Source organism: Anomaloglossus baeobatrachus, chromosome 10 (genome assembly GCF_048569485.1).
Source record: "Anomaloglossus baeobatrachus isolate aAnoBae1 chromosome 10, aAnoBae1.hap1, whole genome shotgun sequence".
Taxonomy (NCBI): Eukaryota; Metazoa; Chordata; class Amphibia; order Anura; family Aromobatidae; genus Anomaloglossus; species Anomaloglossus baeobatrachus.
Window position 1 is genome coordinate 61,179,162 of NC_134362.1, and position 12,445 is coordinate 61,191,606.

Sequence of the window (12,445 nt, forward strand, 5' to 3'; positions counted from 1 at the left end):
TACGCTATTCTTAGCCGTCCACAGGATGACACCGGGGTAGGTAGCAAAGTCTTTCCTGATCCCAGCTCTGTTCATCTTGGCTTCTTTTAAAAACACAGCAAGCAAGGGTTACTCCAAGCGGAGTCTCCCTTTTTTCCAAAAATTGGGCCACACAGACACCCACCCCATCAGTGGCAGCACTTGGGCCCTAGTTGCAAACAGGATGTTTTGATTTGCATCAAGCACATTCAAAAATACGCTATTCTTAGCCGTCCCCAGGATGACACCGGGGTAGGTAGCAAAGTCTTTCCTGATCCCAGCTCTGTTCATCTTGGCTTCTTTTAAAAACACAGCAAGCAAGGGTTACTCCAAGCGGAGTCTCCCTTTTTTCCAAAAATTGGGCCACACAGACACCCACCCCATCAGTGGCAGCACTTGGGCCCTAGTTGCAAACAGGATGTTTTGATTTGCATCAAGCACATTCAAAAATACGCTATTCTTAGCCGTCCCCAGGATGACACCGGGGTAGGTAGCAAAGTCTTTCCTGATCCCAGCTCTGTTCATCTTGGCTTCTTTTAAAAACACAGCAAGCAAGGGTTACTCCAAGCGGAGTCTCCCTTTTTTCCAAAAATTGGGCCACACAGACACCCACCCCATCAGTGGCAGCACTTGGGCCCTAGTTGCAAACAGGATGTTTTGATTTGCATCAAGCACATTCAAAAATACGCTATTCTTAGCCGTCCCCAGGATGACACCGGGGTAGGTAGCAAAGTCTTTCCTGATCCCAGCTCTGTTCATCTTGGCTTCTTTTAAAAACACAGCAAGCAAGGGTTACTCCAAGCGGAGTCTCCCTTTTTTCCAAAAATTGGGCCACACAGACACCCACCCCATCAGTGGCAGCACTTGGGCCCTAGTTGCAAACAGGATGTTTTGATTTGCATCAAGCACATTCAAAAATACGCTATTCTTAGCCGTCCCCAGGATGACACCGGGGTAGGTAGCAAAGTCTTTCCTGATCCCAGCTCTGTTCATCTTGGCTTCTTTTAAAAACACAGCAAGCAAGGGTTACTCCAAGCGGAGTCTCCCTTTTTTCCAAAAATTGGGCCACACAGACACCCACCCCATCAGTGGCAGCACTTGGGCCCTAGTTGCAAACAGGATGTTTTGATTTGCATCAAGCACATTCAAAAATACGCTATTCTTAGCCGTCCCCAGGATGACACCGGGGTAGGTAGCAAAGTCTTTCCTGATCCCAGCTCTGTTCATCTTGGCTTCTTTTAAAAACACAGCAAGCAAGGGTTACTCCAAGCGGAGTCTCCCTTTTTTCCAAAAATTGGGCCACACAGACACCCACCCCATCAGTGGCAGCACTTGGGCCCTAGTTGCAAACAGGATGTTTTGATTTGCATCAAGCACATTCAAAAATACGCTATTCTTAGCCGTCCCCAGGATGACACCGGGGTAGGTAGCAAAGTCTTTCCTGATCCCAGCTCTGTTCATCTTGGCTTCTTTTAAAAACACAGCAAGCAAGGGTTACTCCAAGCGGAGTCTCCCTTTTTTCCAAAAATTGGGCCACACAGACACCCACCCCATCAGTGGCAGCACTTGGGCCCTAGTTGCAAACAGGATGTTTTGATTTGCATCAAGCACATTCAAAAATACGCTATTCTTAGCCGTCCCCAGGATGACACCGGGGTAGGTAGCAAAGTCTTTCCTGATCCCAGCTCTGTTCATCTTGGCTTCTTTTAAAAACACAGCAAGCAAGGGTTACTCCAAGCGGAGTCTCCCTTTTTTCCAAAAATTGGGCCACACAGACACCCACCCCATCAGTGGCAGCACTTGGGCCCTAGTTGCAAACAGGATGTTTTGATTTGCATCAAGCACATTCAAAAATACGCTATTCTTAGCCGTCCCCAGGATGACACCGGGGTAGGTAGCAAAGTCTTTCCTGATCCCAGCTCTGTTCATCTTGGCTTCTTTTAAAAACACAGCAAGCAAGGGTTACTCCAAGCGGAGTCTCCCTTTTTTCCAAAAATTGGGCCACACAGACACCCACCCCATCAGTGGCAGCACTTGGGCCCTAGTTGCAAACAGGATGTTTTGATTTGCATCAAGCACATTCAAAAATACGCTATTCTTAGCCGTCCCCAGGATGACACCGGGGTAGGTAGCAAAGTCTTTCCTGATCCCAGCTCTGTTCATCTTGGCTTCTTTTAAAAACACAGCAAGCAAGGGTTACTCCAAGCGGAGTCTCCCTTTTTTCCAAAAATTGGGCCACACAGACACCCACCCCATCAGTGGCAGCACTTGGGCCCTAGTTGCAAACAGGATGTTTTGATTTGCATCAAGCACATTCAAAAATACGCTATTCTTAGCCGTCCCCAGGATGACACCGGGGTAGGTAGCAAAGTCTTTCCTGATCCCAGCTCTGTTCATCTTGGCTTCTTTTAAAAACACAGCAAGCAAGGGTTACTCCAAGCGGAGTCTCCCTTTTTTCCAAAAATTGGGCCACACAGACACCCACCCCATCAGTGGCAGCACTTGGGCCCTAGTTGCAAACAGGATGTTTTGATTTGCATCAAGCACATTCCAAATCCACAAGCATTTACTCTCCCCAGGATGACACAGGGGTAGTAAATTCCTTCTGGATCCATGACTTGTTCATTTTGATGAACGTCAGTCTGTCCACATTGTCACTGGACAGACGCGTGCGCTTATCTGTCAGCACACACCCAGCAGCACTGAATACACGTTCAGAGACAACGCTGGCAGCTGGACACGACAAAATCTCCAAGGCGTAAGTTGCGAGCTCTGGCCATTTTTGTAGGTTTGAAGCCCAAAAGGAGCAAGGCTCCAGTTGCACAGTCATGGTATCGATGTTCATTTGGAGATACTCCTGTATCATCCTCTCCAGCCGTTGACTATGTGTCAGACTTGTTGTCTCTGGTGGCCTTGCAAAAGAGGGTCTAAAAAAATTATGAAAAGATTCCATAAAATTGCTGTTACCGGCACCAGAAAAGGTCCTACTGGTACGGGTAGACTGTTGAAGATGACGAGACCGTCCCATGTTTGTCAAGTTACAACTGGGAGATTCACTCCCTGCACCTGCACGGTTGTTTGGTGGAAAAGCCGAGCTAAGATCTAGTAACAGCTTCTGCTGATACTCCTGCATACGTGCGTCCCTTTCTATGGCTGGAATTATGTCACAAAATTTGGACTTGTACCGGGGATCTAATAGTGTGGCAATCCAGTAGTCATCATCACTTCTAATTTTGACAATACGACTGTCATGTTGGAGGTAGTGCAACAAAAAGGCACTCATGTGTCTTGCGCAGCCATGCGGACCAAGTCCATGCTGTGTTTGTGGCATAGAGGTGCTACCCGTTCTTTCTTCCTCTGACATCTGACCCCAACCTCTTTCAACTGAAATTTGACCAAGGTCTCCCTCATCCGCTGAGTCTTCCATGTCCATGGACAGTTCGTCCTCCATTTCTTCATGTTCTCCTGCACCTTGCTCAACATTTCGCCTGCTACTATGCGCCCTTGTCGATCCCTGTCCCCCATGGTCCCATGCCTGCTGCGTTGGTGATGATGAACGTCTGGACCTTCGTGATGTTGTTGTCCCTTGCGCATATGAATCCTCCTGTAGTTCCTCCCCTTCATGTTGTCCCACCCCCTGACTCCGAATAGTGTTTAGCGTGTGCTCCAGCATGTAAATGACTGGAATCGTCATGCTGATAATGGCATTGTCAGAGCTAAACATATTCGTCGCCATGTCGAAACTGTGCAGAAGGGTGCATAGGTCCTTGATCTGAGACCACTCCATCAGGGTGATCTGCCCCACCTCTGCATCTCGTTGGCCCAGGCTATACGTCATGACGTATTGCACCAGGGCTCTGCGGTGCTGCCACAGTCGCTGTAACATGTGGAGAGTTGAATTCCAGCGTGTCGCCACATCGCATTTCAGGCGATGAACCGGCAGGCCGAAAGACTTCTGGAGCGATGCAAGTCGCTCTGCTGCGGCGCTTGAACGGCGGAAGTGAGCTGACAGTTTTCGTGCCCTGTTCAGAAGGCCATCTAGGCCGGGATAGTGTGTTAAAAATTGCTGCACGACAAGGTTCAACACGTGAGCCATACAAGGTACGTGTGTCACCTTGCCCAGGCGAAGTGCCGCACCCAGGTTTGCAGCATTGTCGCACACGGCCTTACCAGGCTGCAGTTTGAGTGGAGACAACCATTTATTAAACTCGGACCGCAAAGCTGACCACAACTCCTCAGCTGTGTGACTCTTATTACCAAGACATGTCAAGCTAAAGACCGCCTGATGCCGTTGCGCTCTGCTGCCAGCATAGTAATGAGGGGTGCGTGATTCCTTCTGCGCAGTGAGAACGCTGGTGGCCTGACCAGGCAGGCTTGGGGCGGAGGTGGAGGACCCAGATGAGGTGGAGGATGCAGAAGCAGTGGCGGAACTTGGACAGACAGAGGATTGACACACAAGTCGTGGGGACGGCAAGACTTGTGCAGCAGACCCTTCACCATCTATCACCATAGTTACCCAGTGCCCAGTCAGCGACATGTAACGTCCCTGTCCATGCTTACTGGTCCAAGTATCGGTGGTGAAATGCACCCGTTCACACACAGAGTTTCTCAAGGAAGCGGTGATGTTGTGTGCGACATGCTGGTGTAGCGCGGGCACACCTTTCTTAGAGAAGTAGTGGCGACTAGGCATCTGGTACTGGGGCACAGCGACAGACATAAGGTCTCTAAAATCCTGTGTGTCCACTAGGCGGAAAGGCAGCATTTCGGTAGCCAACAGCTTACAGAGGGATAGAGTCAACCTCTTAGCTTTGTCATGGGTCGGAGGAAGTGGCCTTTTATTTGACCACATCTGAGGGACAGAGATCTGGCTGCTGTGTGTAGACGGTGTTGAGTAGGGTGTCCCTGGAAAAATGCAGGTTTGTGAGGAAAGTGCAGGCGGAGACATGATGTTGCCTTCATCCAACGTTGGTGCTATCGATGTCTGAGAGAGCTGTACACACTCACTTGTTTCCCCTTCCAAACCAACTGACGACCTTACAAGCAAACTGCCTGTTGCGGTTACAGTGGTGGAAGTTTTGCGTGGAAAAACAGGTGTGGCAGCTGTCCCCACAGTCCTAGAAGATGAAGAGCGCGCGGATGCAGTGGAAGGGGCGGGCGGTGGATGGTTCGCTCCGCTAGGCCGCATTGCAGCACGGTGAGCTTCCCACCGGGACTTATGATATTTATTCATGTGACGATTCATGGAAGAAGTTGTCAAACTGCTGAGCTTTTGACCTCTACTAAGAGAATCATGACAAATGTTACATATCACATGAGTTGGGCGATCTTTTTCGATGTGAAAAAAGGACCAGGCTAGGCAAGGCTTAGAGGCCATGCGACCTGTTGATCCACCCCGAATAATGCTCATAGGCAGAGTGGTGGCTGAGGATGCAGTTGTAGACGTGCTACCAGTGCTCCGACTCTGTCCAGGAAGGCGCAAGGTAACTTCGTCGTCGGTTGCATCCTCCTCCACCGCCTCTGTTGACCTCCTCGAGTGCCTGACTGGGGGTTGACAGTAGGTGGGATCTAGAACGTCATCATCAATTGTTGTGTTTGCACTCCCCTCCCCCTCAGACCGAGCCTCTTCTTGCCCTGACGGAATATTTAAGTTGTCATCCCAATCGGGTATCTGCGTCTCATCTTCATCAGTATGTTCCTCATTGTCTATAACCACAGGTGTTACAGTTTGTGACAAAGGGTCAACATTATGCTCAGAAACTTGGTCCTCACGGCCTGAATCTGAGTCACAAAGGTTCTGGGCATCACTGCAGACCATTTCCTGTTCTGTACTCACTGTAGCTTGGGAGCAGACCTCTGATTCCCAGGCTATAGTGTGACTGAACAGCTCTGCAGACTCAGCCATCTCAGTTCCACCATACTGTGCAGGGCTGATGGAGACTTCAGAGCTGGGAGAAATCAAGTGTGATTGGGATGACAACTCAGAGGACTGGTGTTTTTTGGATGCGGTACTTGAAGTGGCTGAGAGGGCACTTGTTGGACCACTTGAGATCCATTCAAGCATTTTCCTTTTTTGCCCATCATCTACCTTTCTTCCTGTTGTTCGTGTCCGTAAAAAAGGGAGCACATCGGATTGTCCACGGTAAGTAGTAGACATCTTACTTTTGCTGGTAGATGGTCTATCTTCAGCAGATGATAATGGAGCTTTGCCACCTTCCCCACGGACAAAACCTTTTTTGCCTTTTCCACCACGCCTCTTCCCCTTTCCACCAGCATCTGTCATTTTGCCACTCATGTTGATTGCGACAAGATTGTGGACTGAAAATGTGGTAGTAAAAATTGAGAGGTGGTGAAGATTGCAGTGGTGGTCTAGCTTTATTAACAGCAGAATAATAAAGAATAAATATCCCTGACAATGCAACTTAGTTATAATTAGTTGGAGTGTGCAACGCAGGCAGACGTGCTGCAAATGTCTTTGCACTAGTGGGACTATAGCAAAGTCCAATAGCCACGTATAGGATGCCACTAGGTACACTGAGTGTTTGCTAGTATAATGGCTTGGTTAGAATGAGTTGTAGTGTGCAACGCAGGCAGACGCGCTCTGCAAATGTCTTTGCACTAGTGGGACTATAGCAAAGTCCAATAGCCACGTATAGGATGCCACTAGGTACACTGAGTGTTTGCTAGTATAATGGCTTGGTTAGAATGAGTTGTAGTGTGCAACGCAGGCAGACGCGCTCTGCAAATGTCTTTGCACTAGTGGGACTATAGCAAAGTCCAATAGCCACGTATAGGATGCCACTAGGTACACTGAGTGTTTGCTAGTATAATGGCTTGGTTAGAATGAGTTGTAGTGTGCAACGCAGGCAGACGCGCTCTGCAAATGTCTTTGCACTAGTGGGACTATAGCAAAGTCCAATAGCCACGTATAGGATGCCACTAGGTACACTGAGTGTTTGCTAGTATAATGGCTTGGTTAGAATGAGTTGTAGTGTGCAACGCAGGCAGACGCGCTCTGCAAATGTCTTTGCACTAGTGGGACTATAGCAAAGTCCAATAGCCACGTATAGGATGCCACTAGGTACACTGAGTGTTTGCTAGTATAATGGCTTGGTTAGAATGAGTTGTAGTGTGCAACGCAGGCAGACGCGCTCTGCAAATGTCTTTGCACTAGTGGGACTATAGCAAAGTCCAATAGCCACGTATAGGATGCCACTAGGTACACTGAGTGTTTGCTAGTATAATGGCTTGGTTAGAATGAGTTGTAGTGTGCAATGCAGGCAGACGCGCTCTGCAAATGTCTTTGCACTAGTGGGACTATAGCAAAGTCCAATAGCCACGTATAGGATGCCACTAGGTACACTGAGTGTTTGCTAGTATAATGGCTTGGTTAGAATGAGTTGTAGTGTGCAATGCAGGCAGACGCGCTCTGCAAATGTCTTTGCACTAGTGGGACTATAGCAAAGTCCAATAGCCACGTATAGGATGCCACTAGGTACACTGAGTGTTTGCTAGTATAATGGCTTAGTTATCAGTTGGAGTGTGCAGAGGACAAGAGGGTACAGTGGCAGGATTGTGGTGCTCTGGGTAGAGGAATGGAAGACTGCCTTTCTATTCCCTCCTAATGGTGAAATGCAGGTAGGAAATCCCTGACCTGGGCTACACAGACGCTGTTGCTGTTTGCAGGACCTGTCACCTATGGCTCTCTGACCCTGCCGGTTGGAGCCCTTAAAAGGACTGCTATAAAGTGCTCTCCCTAAGCTGTCTAACGCTGTGTATGCAGCGCATACAGCTGTATCGGCGATAGGACTCAGGAAGACGGAGCTGCGACAGTGATGTCTGACACCAAAGACGCAGAAGGCAGATAATGGCGTCCGTGAAGAAAATGTCCGGTTTTATAATGCAGGGACATGTGACATGCAGATCCTATCACACATGCCGTTGCTTCTCTGGCTCAAAGTCCACTTAGCTGTGTGTGTGTCTGGGATTGGCTGACATGCTGGCCCGCCCCACAAGACGCGCGCGCTTAGGGAAGGAAGACAAGAAAAAAAAAAAAAAAAAATGGCGATCGCCATTATAGAAACAGCAGTGATCTGAAGGCGCTGTTCACGCACACTATACACTGAAATGTGATAATAGTTTGATTCACAGAGTGACTTACACTATTACAGCAGAAACCAAGCTATGATTTAGCTGTTTTTTGGCTGCTAGAACCGTTCTCGAACGTTTCTAGAACTACCGAGCTTTTGCAAAAAGCTCGAGTTCTAGTTCGATCTAGAACATGCCCCAAAATCACTCGAGCCGCGAACTGGAGAACCACGAACCACGAACCGCGCTCAACTCTAATGGGGACCAAGGATTCATTCTCCAATAAAGCCTGGGGCCATCTGAGACAGACTGGTTGCTAGGGACTTGTTATCTGATGACATTGTGTACCAGGGGTGGTCGTCAGTCACTGTAACCATAGCAACAGTCAGAAATACTTCCAAGAGGGACCTGCACTGCCCTAACAAGAGATAAGGAGAAACACAACATGGAAGAAGTCACAATGTTGTGTCAGATGACCGCCAATAAAGAGGTTGACTAACATTTGGCACACATTTAAAGGGAATCTGACACCGGGTTTTTGCTACCCCACCTGAGAGTAGTATGATGTAGGGGAAGAGACCCTGATTCCAGAGATGTGTCACTTACTGTGCTGCTTGCTGTAAATTTGATAAAATCACCGTTTGCAGCCGATCTAGCAGTTCTCTGAATGCTGAGCTCTGTATAACCACGCACACACAACCGATTCACAACTTCCTGACTACACTGTGCATAGGCAGAATGCTGAGCTCTGTATAACCCTGCACACACAACCGATTCACCACTTTGAGTACACTGTGCATAGGCAGAAAGCTGAGCTCTGTAAAACTCTACCCACAGCACTTCTTGACAACTTTCTGAATACATTGTGCATAGGTAGAATGCTGAGCTCTTTAAAACTCTGCCCACACAACAAATTGCCAACTTTCTGAGCACACTGTGCATAGGCAGAATACTGAGCTCTATATAACCCCGCCTACACAACCGATTCACAACTTTCTAAGTACACTGTGCATAGGCAGAATGCTGAGCTCTGTATAACCCTACCCACACAATCGATTGAAAACTTTCTGAGCACACTGTGCATAGGCAGAATGCTGAGCTCTGTATAACCCCACCCACATCACGAATTGACAACATTCTAAGTACACTGTGCATAGGCAGAAAATTGCCAATGGTTATACAGAGGTCATGAATATGGAGAACTACTCTGCAAGAGGTTTACTAGTCATCTAGTAATAACCTCCTGCTGATTAAACAGTAGTTTTATCAAAATTACAGTAAGCAGCCCAGTAAGTAACACATCACTGGAATCAGGATTTCAGTCTCTACATTGTGCTGTTCTTAGATTAGTTGGGAAAAACATGGCAACAGATTCACTTGAAGCCATTTCTTTCCTGATAAGGCTACATCCACATTTAGGGTAAAGTGCAAAAACTGTCTAAATATGATAAACATTTAGCCTAAATTCAGCATGGTAATGCTCGCTCATCACTAGTTACTAGTACTGAGCACCCGAGCATGGTAGTGCTCGCTCATCACTAGTTACGAGTACCGAGCACCCGAGCATGGTAGTGCCCGCTCATCACTAGTTACGAGTACTGAGCACCCGAGCATGGTAGTGCCCGCTAATCACTAGTTACGAGTACAGAACACCTGAGCATGGTAGTGCCTGCTCATCACTAGTTACGTGTACTGAGCACCTGAGCATGGTAGTGCTCGCTCATCACTAGTTACGAGTACCGAGCACCCGAGCATGGTAGTGCCCGCTCATCACTTGTTACGAGTACTGAGCACCTGAGCATGGTGTTGCTCGCTCATCACTAGTTACGAGTACCGAGCACCCGAGCATGGTAGTGCCCGCTCATCACTAGTTACGAGTACTGAGCACCTTAGCATGGTAGTGCCCGCTCATCACTTGTTACGAGTACTGAGCACCTGAGCATGGTAGTGCTCGCTCATCACTAGTTACGAGTACTGAGCACCTGAGCATGGTAGTGCTCACTCATTACTAGTTACGAGTACTGAGCACCCGAGCATGGTAGTGCTCGCTCATCACTAGTTACGAGTACCGTGCACCCGAGCATGGTAGTGCCCGCTCATCACTAGTTACGAGTACTGAGCACCCGAGCATGGTAGTGCCCGCTAATCACTAGTTACGAGTACAGAACACCTGAGCATGGTAGTGCCTGCTCATCACTAGTTACGTGTACTGAGCACCTGAGCATGGTAGTGCTCGCTCATCACTAGTTACGAGTACCGAGCACCCGAGCATGGTAGTGCCCGCTCATCACTTGTTACGAGTACTGAGCACCTGAGCATGGTGTTGCTCGCTCATCACTAGTTACGAGTACTGAGCACCCGAGCATGGTAGTGCTCGCTCATCACTAGTTACGAGTACTGAGCACCTGAGCATGGTAGTGCCCGCTCATCACTATTTACGAGTACTGAGCACCCAAGCATGGTAGTGCTCACTCATTACTAGTTACGAGTACAGAGCACCCGAGCATGGTAGTGCTCGCTCATCACTAGTTACGAGTACCGAGCACCCGAGCATGGTAGTGCCCGCTCATCACTAGTTACGAGTACTGAGCACCCGAGCATGGTAGTGCCCGCTAATCACTAGTTACGAGTACAGAACACCTGAGCATGGTAGTGCCTGCTCATCACTAGTTACGTGTACTGAGCACCTGAGCATAGTAGTGCTCGCTCATCACTAGTTACGAGTACCGAGCACCCGAGCATGGTAGTGCCCGCTCATCACTAGTTACGAGTACTGAGCACCTTAGCATGGTAGTGCCCGCTCATCACTTGTTACGAGTACTGAGCACCTGAGCATGGTAGTGCTCGCTCATCACTAGTTACGAGTACTGAGCACCTGAGCATGGTAGTGCTCGCTCATCACTAGTTACGAGTACTGAGCACCCGAGCATGGTAGTGCTCACTCATTACTAGTTACGAGTACTGAGCACCCGAGCATGGTAGTGCTCGCTCATCACTAGTTACGAGTACCGAGCACCCGAGCATGGTAGTGCCCGCTCATCACTAGTTACGAGTACTGAGCACCCGAGCATGGTAGTGCCCGCTAATCACTAGTTACGAGTACAGAACACCTGAGCATGGTAGTGCCTGCTCATCACTAGTTACGTGTACTGAGCACCTGAGCATGGTAGTGCTCGCTCATCACTAGTTACGAGTACCGAGCACCCGAGCATGGTAGTGCCCGCTCATCACTTGTTACGAGTACCGAGCACCTGAGCATGGTAGTGCCCGCTCATCACTTGTTACGAGTACAGAGCACCCGAGCATGGTAGTGCTCGCTCATCACTAGTTACGAGTACTGAGCACCCGAGCATGGTAGTGCCCGCTAATCACTAGTTACGAGTACAGAACACCTGAGCATGGTAGTGCTCGCTCATCACTAGTTACGAGTACGGAGCACCTGAGCATGGTAGTGCTCACTCATCACTAGTTACGTGTACCGAGCACCTGAGCATGGTAGTGCTCACTCATCACTAGTTACGAGTACCGAGCACCCGAGCATGGTAGTGCCCGCTCATCACTAGTTACGTGTACTGAGCACCCGAGCATGGTAGTGCCCGCTCATCACTAGTTACAAGTACCGAGCACCTGAGCATGGTAGTGCTCGCTCATCACTAGTTACGAGTACGGAGCACCTGAGCATGGTAGTGCTCGCTCATCACTAGTTACGTGTACCGAGCACCTGAGCATGGTAGTGCTCACTCATCACTAGTTACGAGTACCGAGCACCCGAGCATGGTAGTGCCCGCTCATCACTAGCTATGATTACTGAGCACCCGAGCATGGTAGTGCTCGCTCATCACTAGTTACGTGTACTGAGCACCCGAGCATGGTAGTGCCCGCTCATCACTAGTTACAAGTACCGAGCAACCGAGCATGGTAGTGCTCACTCATCACTAGTCACGAGTACTGAGCACCCGAGCATGGTAGTGCTCACTCATCACTAGTCACGAGTACTGAGCACCCGAGCATGGTATTGCCCGCTCATCACTAGTTACGTGTACTGAGCACCCGAGCATGGTAGTGCCCGCTCATCACTAGTCACGAGTACTGAGCACCCGAGCATGGTAGTGCTCACTCATCACTAGTCACGAGTACTGAGCACCTGAGCATGGTAGTGCCCGCTCATCACTAGTTACAAGTACCGAGCACCTGAGCATGGTAGTGCTCGCTCATCACTAGTTACGTGTACCGAGCAACCGAGCATGGTAGTGCCCGCTCATCACTAGTCACGAGTACTGAGCACCCGAGCATGGTAGTGCTCGCTCATCACTAGTCATGAGTACTGAGCACCTGAGCATGG

At 49.1% G+C, this 12,445-nt stretch overlaps 1 protein-coding gene across 1 annotated transcript in view; it reads left to right on the top strand.

Annotated features, from left to right (window-relative positions):
• Positions 1-12,445, top strand: part of LOC142255337 (uncharacterized) — a 35,774-nt gene that overhangs the window by 21,147 nt on the left and 2,182 nt on the right. The gene's annotated exons all lie outside the window — the stretch shown is intronic.